Source organism: Cricetulus griseus, assembly GCF_003668045.3.
Source record: "Cricetulus griseus strain 17A/GY chromosome 1 unlocalized genomic scaffold, alternate assembly CriGri-PICRH-1.0 chr1_0, whole genome shotgun sequence".
Taxonomy (NCBI): Eukaryota; Metazoa; Chordata; class Mammalia; order Rodentia; family Cricetidae; genus Cricetulus; species Cricetulus griseus.
The window spans coordinates 194337162-194349325 of NW_023276806.1; the positions used below are offsets into that span (position 1 = coordinate 194337162).

General features: G+C 38.8%; 1 protein-coding gene across 1 annotated transcript in view; it reads right to left on the reverse strand.

The window, feature by feature from the left end:
* The window catches only part of Exoc4 (exocyst complex component 4), a 691582-nt gene that overhangs the window by 338077 nt on the left and 341341 nt on the right, over nucleotides 1-12164 (reverse strand). The gene's annotated exons all lie outside the window — the stretch shown is intronic.

Sequence of the window (12164 nt, forward strand, 5' to 3'; positions counted from 1 at the left end):
GGAGAAGAAAGAAAGCTGACTCAGTGACTGGAAATGCCATGATTTACTTAGCCTCTTCACTTTTTATTCAAAGAAGGTATCAGTCAGGTTGGTTGGGACTCCTGGAGTCTAGAGAACTTACTACAAAGGAGGTGGGACTACAGGTATACAACATTGAGCCTGGCTCTAATATTTCCTGCCTTTGTAAGGTTGTTTTAACTTACAGAACAGTAATCTATAAGGCCAATGCTAAATTCTGACTCTGCATGTATTATTAACACAAATGTATGCTGTTTTGACTAAACTGTTGATTAAGTAGAAAAGGAAGTGAGACACAGTCTTTATCAGACACTGCTGAATAAGTGGTACCAAAATAAAAGGTAATAAAAATCAAGGCTGCCTTTATACTTTCAATTAACTTGGATTCCTACAAGATCTCTAAGTCTCATGTCCAAGGCCAGAAACTCAGTTATTCACATTTTTTTTTTTTTGCTTCAGTTATTCACATTTTTTTGCTTTAAGAGGAGTCCTTTACTCAATGATCATAACATAGGTGGCACAATTTTATATAAGGGAAATGGTGACTCAAAAGAGCAAAATTACTCCTTTAATCAGTCAATAAATATTGTTACAATACAGAAACTGTTCAGTTACTGAGGTAAATGTTTGCATCTAGCAGATCATAGCAATAAAGTATTTCAAATTTTTCTACAGACACAGAAGACTGAATCCTCATCCAACACTATGGAATGTAAGATAAAGTCCAATAAATATATAAACTTGATTTATATTCCAATTTTGAAATACTAGACAATTACATATCTGTTTTGTCATAAATACAAATTTTTCTCACCCTAGCTACAGAGAGTGGATTTATTTTTAAATTAAAACAAACCATTCCCCTTGAGCAACTATGAGTCACTGGAAACGGAATCTCAGTGCCCTTTACCTGCTTTATTTACATGAGAAACACGACAGAAGAGACTTAAGGCTCTCCACTTAATTCTCTAAGCTACAGCCATTGATTCTTTGTAAGTTTATTTATTCAAAACAACAGCACAAACAATTCTTTTTTTCTTGGGTCAGCAACTTACTGAATTAACATCAATCATCAAAGGAGACAGGGCTGAAAGGAAGATGGAAGCCCATTTTCTCAGAGATTGATTTTTTTTTTTTTAAGCCAAAACACACAGGCATAAGCAAGAGGCTATTTACCATCAAAAAGGTTCAACTTGAAAGTCACAGTCAAAAGTGGGCAGGCACAGTACTGCCTAGGTTCCCTGAAATCTTAAATAAAAAGTATGTTGCTGCCTTTTTAAAAATTATTTGAATTTCTCTTAAATGGTATGGAAGAATTTGATTTCCATAAAAAACCCACATAAATAGCTTAGGACAAGGAAAGAGAAGGGGAATCAATGCAGGTGTTTATCACAACGATTTTCTAATGGCTCTCTCCACTCACTTTACCTCCTTTGATGTATTTAAAGTGGGAAAGTTCATCAAAGGCATCAGTGATTAGGGGCTTAAATGTATTTAAATAACTACCTTTGGAGTGTTTGAAAGGTGATTTGCTCCTTAGGCCCCAGCAAAATTATTCTTTGAAAACTCTGATTTGCTTCTTACTAGGAATTCAGCTGGAATCATCTTTCTTACAGGAGGGGTGGGAGTTCTTATAGGAAAATGAAGTCAGAAGAGTGATTGCTCCTGAGACATCTCTAAAAACTGGAAAAGCAACCTGCTATGTCCATTTGACAACCTAGGGTGTTGGGGCAAGCTGTTTCCTTCCTAGAACTTTCCTGGAGATTTACAGAAGGTAAGGAAGGCATTAGACCAAACATTTACAAAGTGCTGGCTGTCTATAGTCTTTATTTTAGGTATTAAAAAATTAACTAGATTGTTAATTCAAATTAGGAAAAAATTATGAGATTGTTTTCAGTCTTACATAGGAGAAAAGATAGACCAAGAAAATAAAAGGTACATATGTGTGAATTGGCTCACGGAGGGGATCTGGTTATTAGTATTTTCTCAATTGGAGGCAAAATTTATTTCAGTTCAGAATTTGATATCAAAACCATCAATCACTCTCTTGTCTAGAATGACACACAAACATCTTTTTTGTTCTCCAGATAAAAACCAGAGTTTTAGCCTTTGATTCACATTCATGGGGATGATGTTGTAGAACAGAGGTTATACTTTGGAATGAAGAAAGTTTACAAATTTATCAAATAAAATCAACAAAAAGCATGGAGAACATTCAATCAAAGAACAAAAAAGGAATATGTTAATAACAAAGATAGCATAGTTTATACCCAGTAGAAATTTCACTTCTACTCAGTTTTTATGCTTTGATCACAAACAGATTAAAAAGCTAAATTTATTTTTCCATGTCATCAGCTATTTCTATCATTGAGTGTTTCTGTTATCATTTTTTGAGGGGGGGGGTCTGGCTTTTTGGCATGGGGCTATGTGACATAGGCTGGCCTCAAATACATGGCTGTTCCTTGCCTTAGCTTCTCACCTGCGGAGACTGCAAGCATGCACCTTCATTCCCAATTTTACTAACAACAACAACAACAACAACAAAACAAAAACCTTTCACCTTCCTAATCCTGGATAATAAACAAAAGAAAAATCTAGGTGCACCAAGGCCTATCTCATATAATGCCTGCCACTGTCAGTTGATTATAAAAGGTTATAGCTAATGTAACATTGGTACCATTCTATGGGGGAAAAGTGAGATTTAAGTGAAGATAAATGTGGTGATATCTTGCTTATACAAATAAAGTCTGTCTGAAGGTCGGAAAATGGAGCCTGCCACTCACTAACTAACCACAGAGGATCTCTCTCTTCCTGTTTCCACCCAGCCATCTTACTTCCTGTCTATCTATACAGACCTTCAGACTTCTATGGTTTTATTTGTAAAAGCAAGATATCACCACAGATAAACATATTCTTCAGGCCACCCTAGAGGAGGGTAAGAATCGGACATCACAACAAGGCTCTGCTCTTGCAGCTCTGCAGTGAAAGCCACACTGAACAAAACTTCCTAAAGTCACCAGAGCACTAAAAGCATGAAGAGAAAGAACCTGGCCATAACCAGTTTGAAAAGGAAAGCTTAAGTACTATATTATCAGAAAAAGTACTCTGGGGAAAACTTAAAATGCATGATGGCAATAAAGATGGAAAAATAATTCAAAAAGCTTTATAAAATTCTGAAAATAAAATTAACAATTTTCAAAATGCCTCATTCACCTTCAACATGATGGTTCATTCTCTGAGAAAACTTCCAGTCAAGAAGCATGAGGACTATGGGTAAAAGAGGTGGATGGACATGTGCCTGCTATTCCAAGGCAGGGCATGTGGAAACAGCAAGCTCTCCCATCATCCCAGTGTGTTAATACAGCTGATGTCCTTGTAAGTGTGAAAACAGGTGCTTTTCCCCAAGAACATTTTCATTTATAAGGCAGCATGTAAGTGTCCCTTTTCCCACTTGAGCAAGATCCACTTTCTCCCCACTCCACACTGCTCCATGACCTCAGATTTCAAAACAAACAGTAAAGCAACTGGGTAAAAACAGATAGGAACTATCAGGACATGGATTGGTAACATAATGAAACACAGGCAGGCAAGCACGCACGCACGCACGCACGCACGCACGCACGCACGCACGCACGCACGCACGCACGCACGCACGCACACACACACACTGGGACCAGGTGTGAAAAATTTATAACCTCTAAGGAAATAAAATAATTTCAAAATAAATGTATCTTGAGAATTTTGTTACTTTAATAGCAGGGTCAGCATGAGAAAAACAGTTGGAAGTAAACTGAATTAAATTATTTCCTTGTGAGTGAACACACAGGGTAATAAGCTGTGAAGAGGGTAATTCCATACTTACATTGTGTTTTGCAAGCAAAGTGCGAAATTGAGGATTACTGAACCCTGCTTAGGTTTTTATCCAAATGAGTGTTTCAATTAATTAACTAAGATTTCTCCATGTTTTAGAACTGGAATCAGCATTCGGAATAAGGCAGCCAATCCAGGAAGCAGCAAACTGACCCAACAAATCTCTTTTACATGGACTTAGTCTAACTGAGGAAAGTTCCTTGTGCTTTCAGTCATAGCAATGTCAGGCAGACAGGGTCTTTTAAATTTCTTTCTGTTTACATACACATAACAGCTTTACTAAGATATACAAGATATACCATCAAATTCTAAGTGTTTTTATAGCTTTCTATTAACGTCAACAAATATAGTAGAGAAACTGAGACACAGTATAAAAAAAGAAAAGTTAAGATGAAAACAATATAAAATAATTATAAATATGTTATAAATATCCCAATTTAGTTAAGACAGTGTGTGCTCTCAAATATATCTACCTACCAATGAAAGAAACTTAAAATACACAAAATCCTTCTGTTTAACACCAAAAGAGTCCATCATATTAAGTATATTAGAAAACAAGGAATTAAGAGCAGTTGTGGTTTGGGTGGCCACAAAGTTTAAAGAAAGTAGAAATGACCTTTTATTACATTTTTAACTTTGAGAATGCTTAGCAAGATCTATGCCACCAGTAGGAACTTAAGAAATAAAGGACACATGGGAAGCTGAAATCTATGTTGAGGAAAAAGTCAAAGTAGAACCTAAAGCCACAGCAGTTGTGTAGTGCAAACAAACCAAAGTGTCACTGAGGGCTTTTATTTGGGAATGGATGGCTTGGATGATAATTTTTTTCTCTTTTTGGTGTATGCATACGAAGACAACACATGAGAAATTCCATCACAGCCCATTGGAGCCAAACCTGGGTCCTCTGCAAGTGTAGCAGGTATTCTTAGCTGATGAGCCACTTTTTGAGCCCCATTACCCTGAGAATTCTGAACTTTCAGTATTGACTCTGAGTTTCTACTTATGAGAGCAGAGCCATTCTCAGTGCCACTTTGAGAGCCCAGTTTGTAGGTAGTGTATGTAGAGGTGGAGGATAATCACCTTGAAAATTCCAAATGGAATTGGTAATGAGGGGATTTTGAAGTAATTCTGTCCCTGAAACAAAATACAAAAGGCTGATGGTTTTTCTGTGGGTAAAAAGCACTAACCTAACACACATCACAGGAATTTAAGGATTATACACTATTGAGAACATTATCTTATTTGTCCTGCCAATTTCAAGGTGATGTAACCTAAGATCCTACTTCTGCTTCTACGCTGGGACTTTGCCATCTCTGAGTCTCATTACATTCAGATGCCAGTGCTAAGCGTGATATTAAGCTCTGCAATTCTGACTTATTAGATTCAGGTATATAAATGGCATCCCAGTGTGCATGGTGAATTTTGATCATTATTTCTCCACTCAAATTGTGTTCATCTTCCCGCTGAGAGGATGATCACTAAGTTTTACCATAAGCCCAAGGGACTCATTAATTATTATTATATTGCATTTTATGGTGTGGAGAAAATAAATAACATTAAAGTACTAAATTCATTCATAGGGATGAACTGTATTCATTCACTGGATAAATTCTTTAAATCAAACCTAAGCTCCTAATAGGCTCTTCATAAAAATGCAGAAAACACCCATTGTAATATGTCAGCAATAAAGGAAGGCAGCTGGGTTAACATGGAGAAACATTAAAAGGGACACATTCCCTTCAAGGCACACACATGGCATGTAAGTGAATTACGAAGTTAAATATACAAAATTCATTTAATAATCAGTGATTCCATACAGCTCAGTTGTAAAAATTCATATCCTAAAGTGATATAATTATCCTTATAGAAGAACTCAAAATAAACTAAATGTATGAAGTGCATGAAGAATCCAGCAGGCCTGACCCTTTCTAGGACTTAATTACTGTACATATTGCCTTAATCGGTTTGTGTTATATTAAAAGCCCATTGGGCAGGGAATGTGTGTGCATTCATCTTTTGTATCACACATAATCCTTGCTCATTTCCATTTGTAGTTTCTAGAGTTATAAGCAATTGCTTTTGTTATAGCTTTTGATTGTCTGAGATTTTCTAGCCACCAGCCCATTGGGATTTTCTTTCCCCATGCTTCATGTGCCTTTTAATCATTCGAGGCAAGGCACAACTGCATTTTTTCCGTGGCAGTTTTAAGCTCGGGGAAGCTTAAGAGTGACACCAATTCTCTGCCTCCCTTGTACTTTACTACAGAAAGTCACTATGGGTCTTCAGGGTCAGACTCCATCCTACCCCACCATCTGCTACTCTGCACAGCTCCTGGTACCAACACACTGAACACTTGACGGTGTTTTCAACCACAGGAATGAGAATGCACTCTACATGTCAGCTGAGCTATTCACCATTGTGAAGTGGTACAAAGCACATATGAAGAAAGTGAGTTCTAAGAATGTCATCGAGTTAGCTCAAAATCATACCAACATAAATTGCCATAGGAATTATAACCAATGCATTAAAATTGACAAGGTAAACGTGTGCTTGTCCCCTTGGCTTTGAGATTTTTCCCCAAGAAAAATGTAGTAAGTGTGGGGTCATGAGAAGCAACCCACCAAACATGGAAAAGAGGTAGGGCAGTACCTGGTGCAAAGAATGAAGAAAGAGTTGGGGACTACAGAGAAAAACACAATCAAAGCTTATCAGGGCCTGAGCAAACAAAGCAAATATGTGCTCATGCTGTTAAGTAAGAGCCTGAGTCAAGTTACATAAAGGAATCAAGGAAGGGGTTTTCAAAATAGAGGAATAAAAGAAGAAATGAACAGAATATTGAATGTATACATTGGGAGCACAAACTTGAGTATTACAACTCAAGGTCAGGGGAAGAGAAACTGAAAGGGAAAAATATATCAGCAGTAGGTGTCAGAGAGTTAGAGTAAAATCTACCTTTTAGTCACATACATTAGTTTAATTTGATCTGACTTCCAGATTTCCTTGTTGGAACGTCCTTTAAAAGGACCTCTTTAAGGAAACAATACCAGAAACAAACAAACAAATATATGGGAGAAAAGCAAAGGTTATGGCTGGACAACTGTTTGTTCTTTAACCAAATCTGCTGAGAGATGAAGAGATCTTCATATTGGTTTCATTTCAACAAATTCTGGTCAGACTGGAGAGAGGGGAAGGTGGTGGCCATGCTGGTGAGGCTGACCAGCAAGAAGTGATACTCACAGTGGTGACTAATCCAAGTGCCAACCTTAAGTCAGGAACCTCTCATTTGCTGAATATCCTTCACTTTTTGAAATGATTTAAAACAAAAACAAAGCCAAACAATAAAAAATAAAAAATAAAAAAAGCACTTGCTAGGACCTGGGCTACGCAGGGGTTATAATGAGATAAAGGTGCATTTACACAGTGTGCAGTTCTCATACAGACAATGTTCTCTATGAAGTCAAGGGTGTCCACAATGTCTTCATTACCATTTAGTTCTATTGACTAGCCTTCCCAACCTTGTAGTCTTTATCTTCCTAACTTCTACACTAGTGGAATTGGTTCTCAGATGTCTTTTCTTCTCTTCCTAGGCTCCCTCCCAAATGGATTATCTAGTTTGGAGGCTTTATAAAGCACTAACATGTTGATGACTTTCAAATTAACATCTTCAGTCAGCCATACGTACCACTAGCCATATGTACCTTCTGAAAATTAATTTACATTAATTACATTTAAATAAAAATCAGTTCCTCAGTTGCAACAGCCAACCTGTCATGTTCCAGAGTGACACATGGCTAGTGGTTGTCCTATGAGACAGCAAAGATATGAAACCATTCAAATGACTGTTATGTATTCAAATAAAGGAACTACTGCACAAGTATACTGGCTACAGATTCCCCAAGCTGAACTCAGGACATGATTATTCCAGGGTCTTCCTTTAGTCTTCCCTATCTTTTAGGTCACATCTGGATTCTTCCAGTTGCTCACAAGGGAAAAGCTTACACTGACCTCTGGTTTTCTCACATTCCTGGCAAATCTGCATAATTCACCCAGAATAGAAGAACCAAGTTGAGACCAGCCTTATGTAGCATTATCACAATGGCTTTCTTTTCGTTATTAGTACTTTTACTTCCCTATGGTATATTATTCATAAGATAGCCAAAGAATCTTTAAAATGAGAAAGAAAGAAATCAGAATGAAGCATTCCCTTGAAATGTCTCAAATCCCTCAAAAGAGCTTTCCAATTCAGGATAAAGTACAAAGTCTGTACCACCATGAAGGATGCTGGACAACCCTGCCCCTAACATCTCTCTGATGTCATCTTCCACACACTCCTCCTCCTCACTGATCTCACTGTTAGTCCCTGAGCTTGAAGACTGCTGCACCCTCTGCCTGGGTGATAGCCCTCTCACACAGCCAGGGCTCCTCTCCTACTTTCATTCATGGCTTCCCTTGAACACTCACCTGCTCTGAGCACCCTGCCTAAGTCAGCTCCTATTTGCTACCCTGTCTCCTTTTATAGTATTTACAAACCCAAGGCATGAGGCATCTGTTCACTACTTGCTTTTCTTATTAGAAAAAGATTCTGTTTTGGAAAAACACAGACTTTATGCTTTTCATTGCTTGCTCACAATAATAGCCATGTAAGTACCTACTAAATAGAAACAAAAATGTCCAGGTAAGTGCCTGGACAGAAGAACATATAGGAATGTTCTCCAGATCTGTAAACTCAAAATAGAAGCTGGAATTACCTTGGTCAGGGAATTCCTGTGCACAACCACAGAAAAAAAGGCTGAATCAAACATCCAGGAGAATTTCTTGTCATACAATGCTGTACTGTGAGAGAGGAAGATAGAATGGGGGAATCTAAACAGGGCATTCTGAAGGCCCGTGATCTTGACATACAGGCAAAGTAGGTTTTCAGGATATCCTTCACAGCTCTGCAGCACCACAAATACCCTCCAGACACATTGCTGTAGGAATGTCTTTGCCTGCTTGTTAGCAACAGGCAAAGAAAGTGTTGACACAAATGGAATCAAAACTAAAACAAAGCAAACACTGATTGGGCAGCCAGCAAATGGCAGGAACTTGTATATGTACCACATGACTGAGTGCTGAGAACACTGCAGTTTGCTGGCCCACAATACAGATGAGGAAAGACGCTGGCATGATTAAAGCACTTGCCCAGAGTCAGCAAGTTGTGAAGGCCACAATTGTAACTTAAATGGGGATGCAAAGACTTTGTAATATAGATCATAGATAACAGGGGTAGTCTTCACATCAGAAACATAGTTGCCAGACTCTGAACCAAGCCATTTAACTTCCCAAGAAACATAGTTGCCAGACTCTGAACCAAGCCATTTAACTTCCCAAGAAAAGCCAACACATCTGCTACCTGCATCTTCGCTGTTCACACTGCACCAACTGTGAATTTGTACTACCAAAAGTCGAAATAACCACTCCCTAGAAATTCTAGAAAAATTACACCAGAAACTTGAGTCTAAAAACAAACAAACAAACAAACAAGCAAAAAACCTTCCTATACAACCACAGTGCAGTGCTAAATTAGGGACCTGTGAGCCAGGAATATAGCTTACTGGGTACAAGGGCTTGCTTTGCAAGACTGACGACCTGAGATTGTTCTCTAGAACACATATTAAGGTAGAAGAAGAGAACCAACCTCATAAAGTTATCACCTGTATATACACATGCTGTGACATGTGTGAACCCAGCCCTACATATCACAGACCCCCCCCCACACACAGACACTGAAATTTTTTAAAAATGAAAATATGTAAAAAAAATACAATGTTAAGATGTAAAAGTAAACAGGGGGGAGGGGAAGTCTTCAGAGTCCTTTCAAAGTTTTCCTCAGAAATGAATATACTCTCTCTCATGAAGCCCTTCAGGAGCTCTAAGTGAACAGGGAACACCAGGCTTTCTTCCCAGAGGACTCTGAAGGATTCTTCTTTAAGCTCTCCAACTTTTTCTTTAGAACCATTTTCTCCTGTTCCAAACTAACACAAATGCATCACTGGCAATGAACTATGAAGATTTGCAAGGCTCAGTGTAAGTGGAGGTATCTTCTTGTGCATGCTACACAGCACCTCATGGGCTCTTGGCAGGCTCTTCATTCAATGCAGTGTTTGAATGTTGTTTGGTTTCTCAAGTCCAGTTTCCATGACACTTTCTGGGAATTGTCACTAAATTACAAATTTGGATTCTTTAGAAAAGCAGTTTCCCTTCTACCATGAACTGAAATGCAATGCAGGCAGGTACCCAACTGAACCTTGGCATTAGTGCTGTTTGCTACACACAGACACACAGGCACACAGATACACAGACACACACACACACACTTTACCAGGCACTGTGCTGCCTCCTCTATATCTCACAATGCATCCAGGCAACCTCATCCCCTTTATACACTCCCAGACAAACTCCTCAAAGCTCTTTTCCTTATCCACTGACAGAAACACCCCATCATCACTGTTTTCAGGCACTGCACTCTGCAGCCAAACAGTTGGAGGGAGAGAGGTGAAGGTGAAAGAGTTAAAAACGAGAGACAACAGTGATGCCTTGTCCAGGAAGAATGTCCTTGAATATTCTCCCCTGCCCTCAGACCCCTGTCACTATCTCTTCTTCTGAAACTCACTCCAGAAACATCCATCAAACTTCTCACTGTAGTGACCCTGGAGATTCTCTACCTCCCAACCTTACTCATGAGAGGGCTGGGCGAGATGATTGCTAAGGCCCCCTGTTTGCCAGTCTAATACTGGACCATCTTCTGACCTCATTAGGAAGAAAGTGTGGCTAGAATCTTAAGTCAAACTGTCAATCCACTCCTATGACACAGACTCCATTATAACTTACTGAGGAAGTTACAGTGGAAAACACTAGAGTCACCCTAAGAAGGATGGGACCAAGCGAAATGAAATTATTTTCATGAGTATATGTATTCTGAGTTTCAAAAACCTGACTTACAGATGATCCGGGTACATGAGCTATAATCTAGTCACAATATGAAGACACATCGTAATGACAGAACAAGGTACCACAGTAGAAAAGCTTCCCCAAACAGGTTGTTTGTTAAAGATAGAGAACATGGTATAAAGGTGTCCCAGAACAATCTACAGTTTAAGTACACATTTTTGTTTGACTTACATGTATTTTGGGGAAACCATTAAGAAAAACGCAAGGCCTTCTTATTGATGGGGTAATTTCTTTCTTCTTTTTTTTTTAATATATGTTTCTCTTATTGGCTTAATCAAGTGTTGATTGGCCAGGAGCCAGGCAGTAAGTATAGGCAGGACTACCACCACACTAGGAGAATGCTGGGAAGAGGAAGACAGAGAAGAGTTGCCAGAAGTCGTCATGTGGCTACTGGGAAGATAGAATGCCAAGACCACATGGAAATACATAGATTAATAGAAATGGGTTAATTATTAAGAGAGAACTAGCCAATAATAAGACTGGGCCATTGGCCAAAGAGTTTATAATTAATATAAGCCTCTGTGTATTATTGGGGGCTAACTGTGTACATCTTATGACTTCTTTTTAACCCATACTTTTAATGGTTTTTATTCTCCTGAATGTATTTATTATACTTCCCTGGATATTAAAAACAATTCAGAAAACCCTACACAGGGATCCTGCAGTGTATCAGATTTTAACCCCAAGTCACTTTTTATGTGTCAGGGAGTGTGGGGGAAAAGGCCCAGAAGTGCCTCAAACATAAAATGGCTCTTGCGAAAATACTGCACACCTTATTAAGGGACCAGATGAGCAACTAACTGACTCTGATATTGTTGTTAGAGATCCCAAAGGCCATGTGACCATATGGGCTATTTCTGTCCTGTCTGGTTGTGAAGGCCGTTTATATCAGAGATGCCCCACCAACACCCCTTGCTCTGCCGGAGCAAACTTGTAGGCAGGAATCAACTGAGAAAGAGTATGATGTGAAGGAGAATCAACAGTCTTGGGTTTGGCAGGCTCTCCTAACTTGTTCTACTATCCTAAGTAAATCACAAGAACTCTTTCTCTTGGTCTCAACGAAACTTGAAGTGAATATAAGGGGACAGAATGGATGAGGAGTTTGTCTTGCCTATAGACAGATATTCCCGAGAGTGACTGTGGAAGGGAACAGTGGGAGGGTAGTCTGCTTCTCCTTCAGACTGCTGATCAGAGCATCTTCAAAGACTGACCAGATGGAACTTTCAACAGCTGATCTGAGAAAGTTGCATTGTCCACCATCCACTCTTCTCTAGGACTGATTGGCA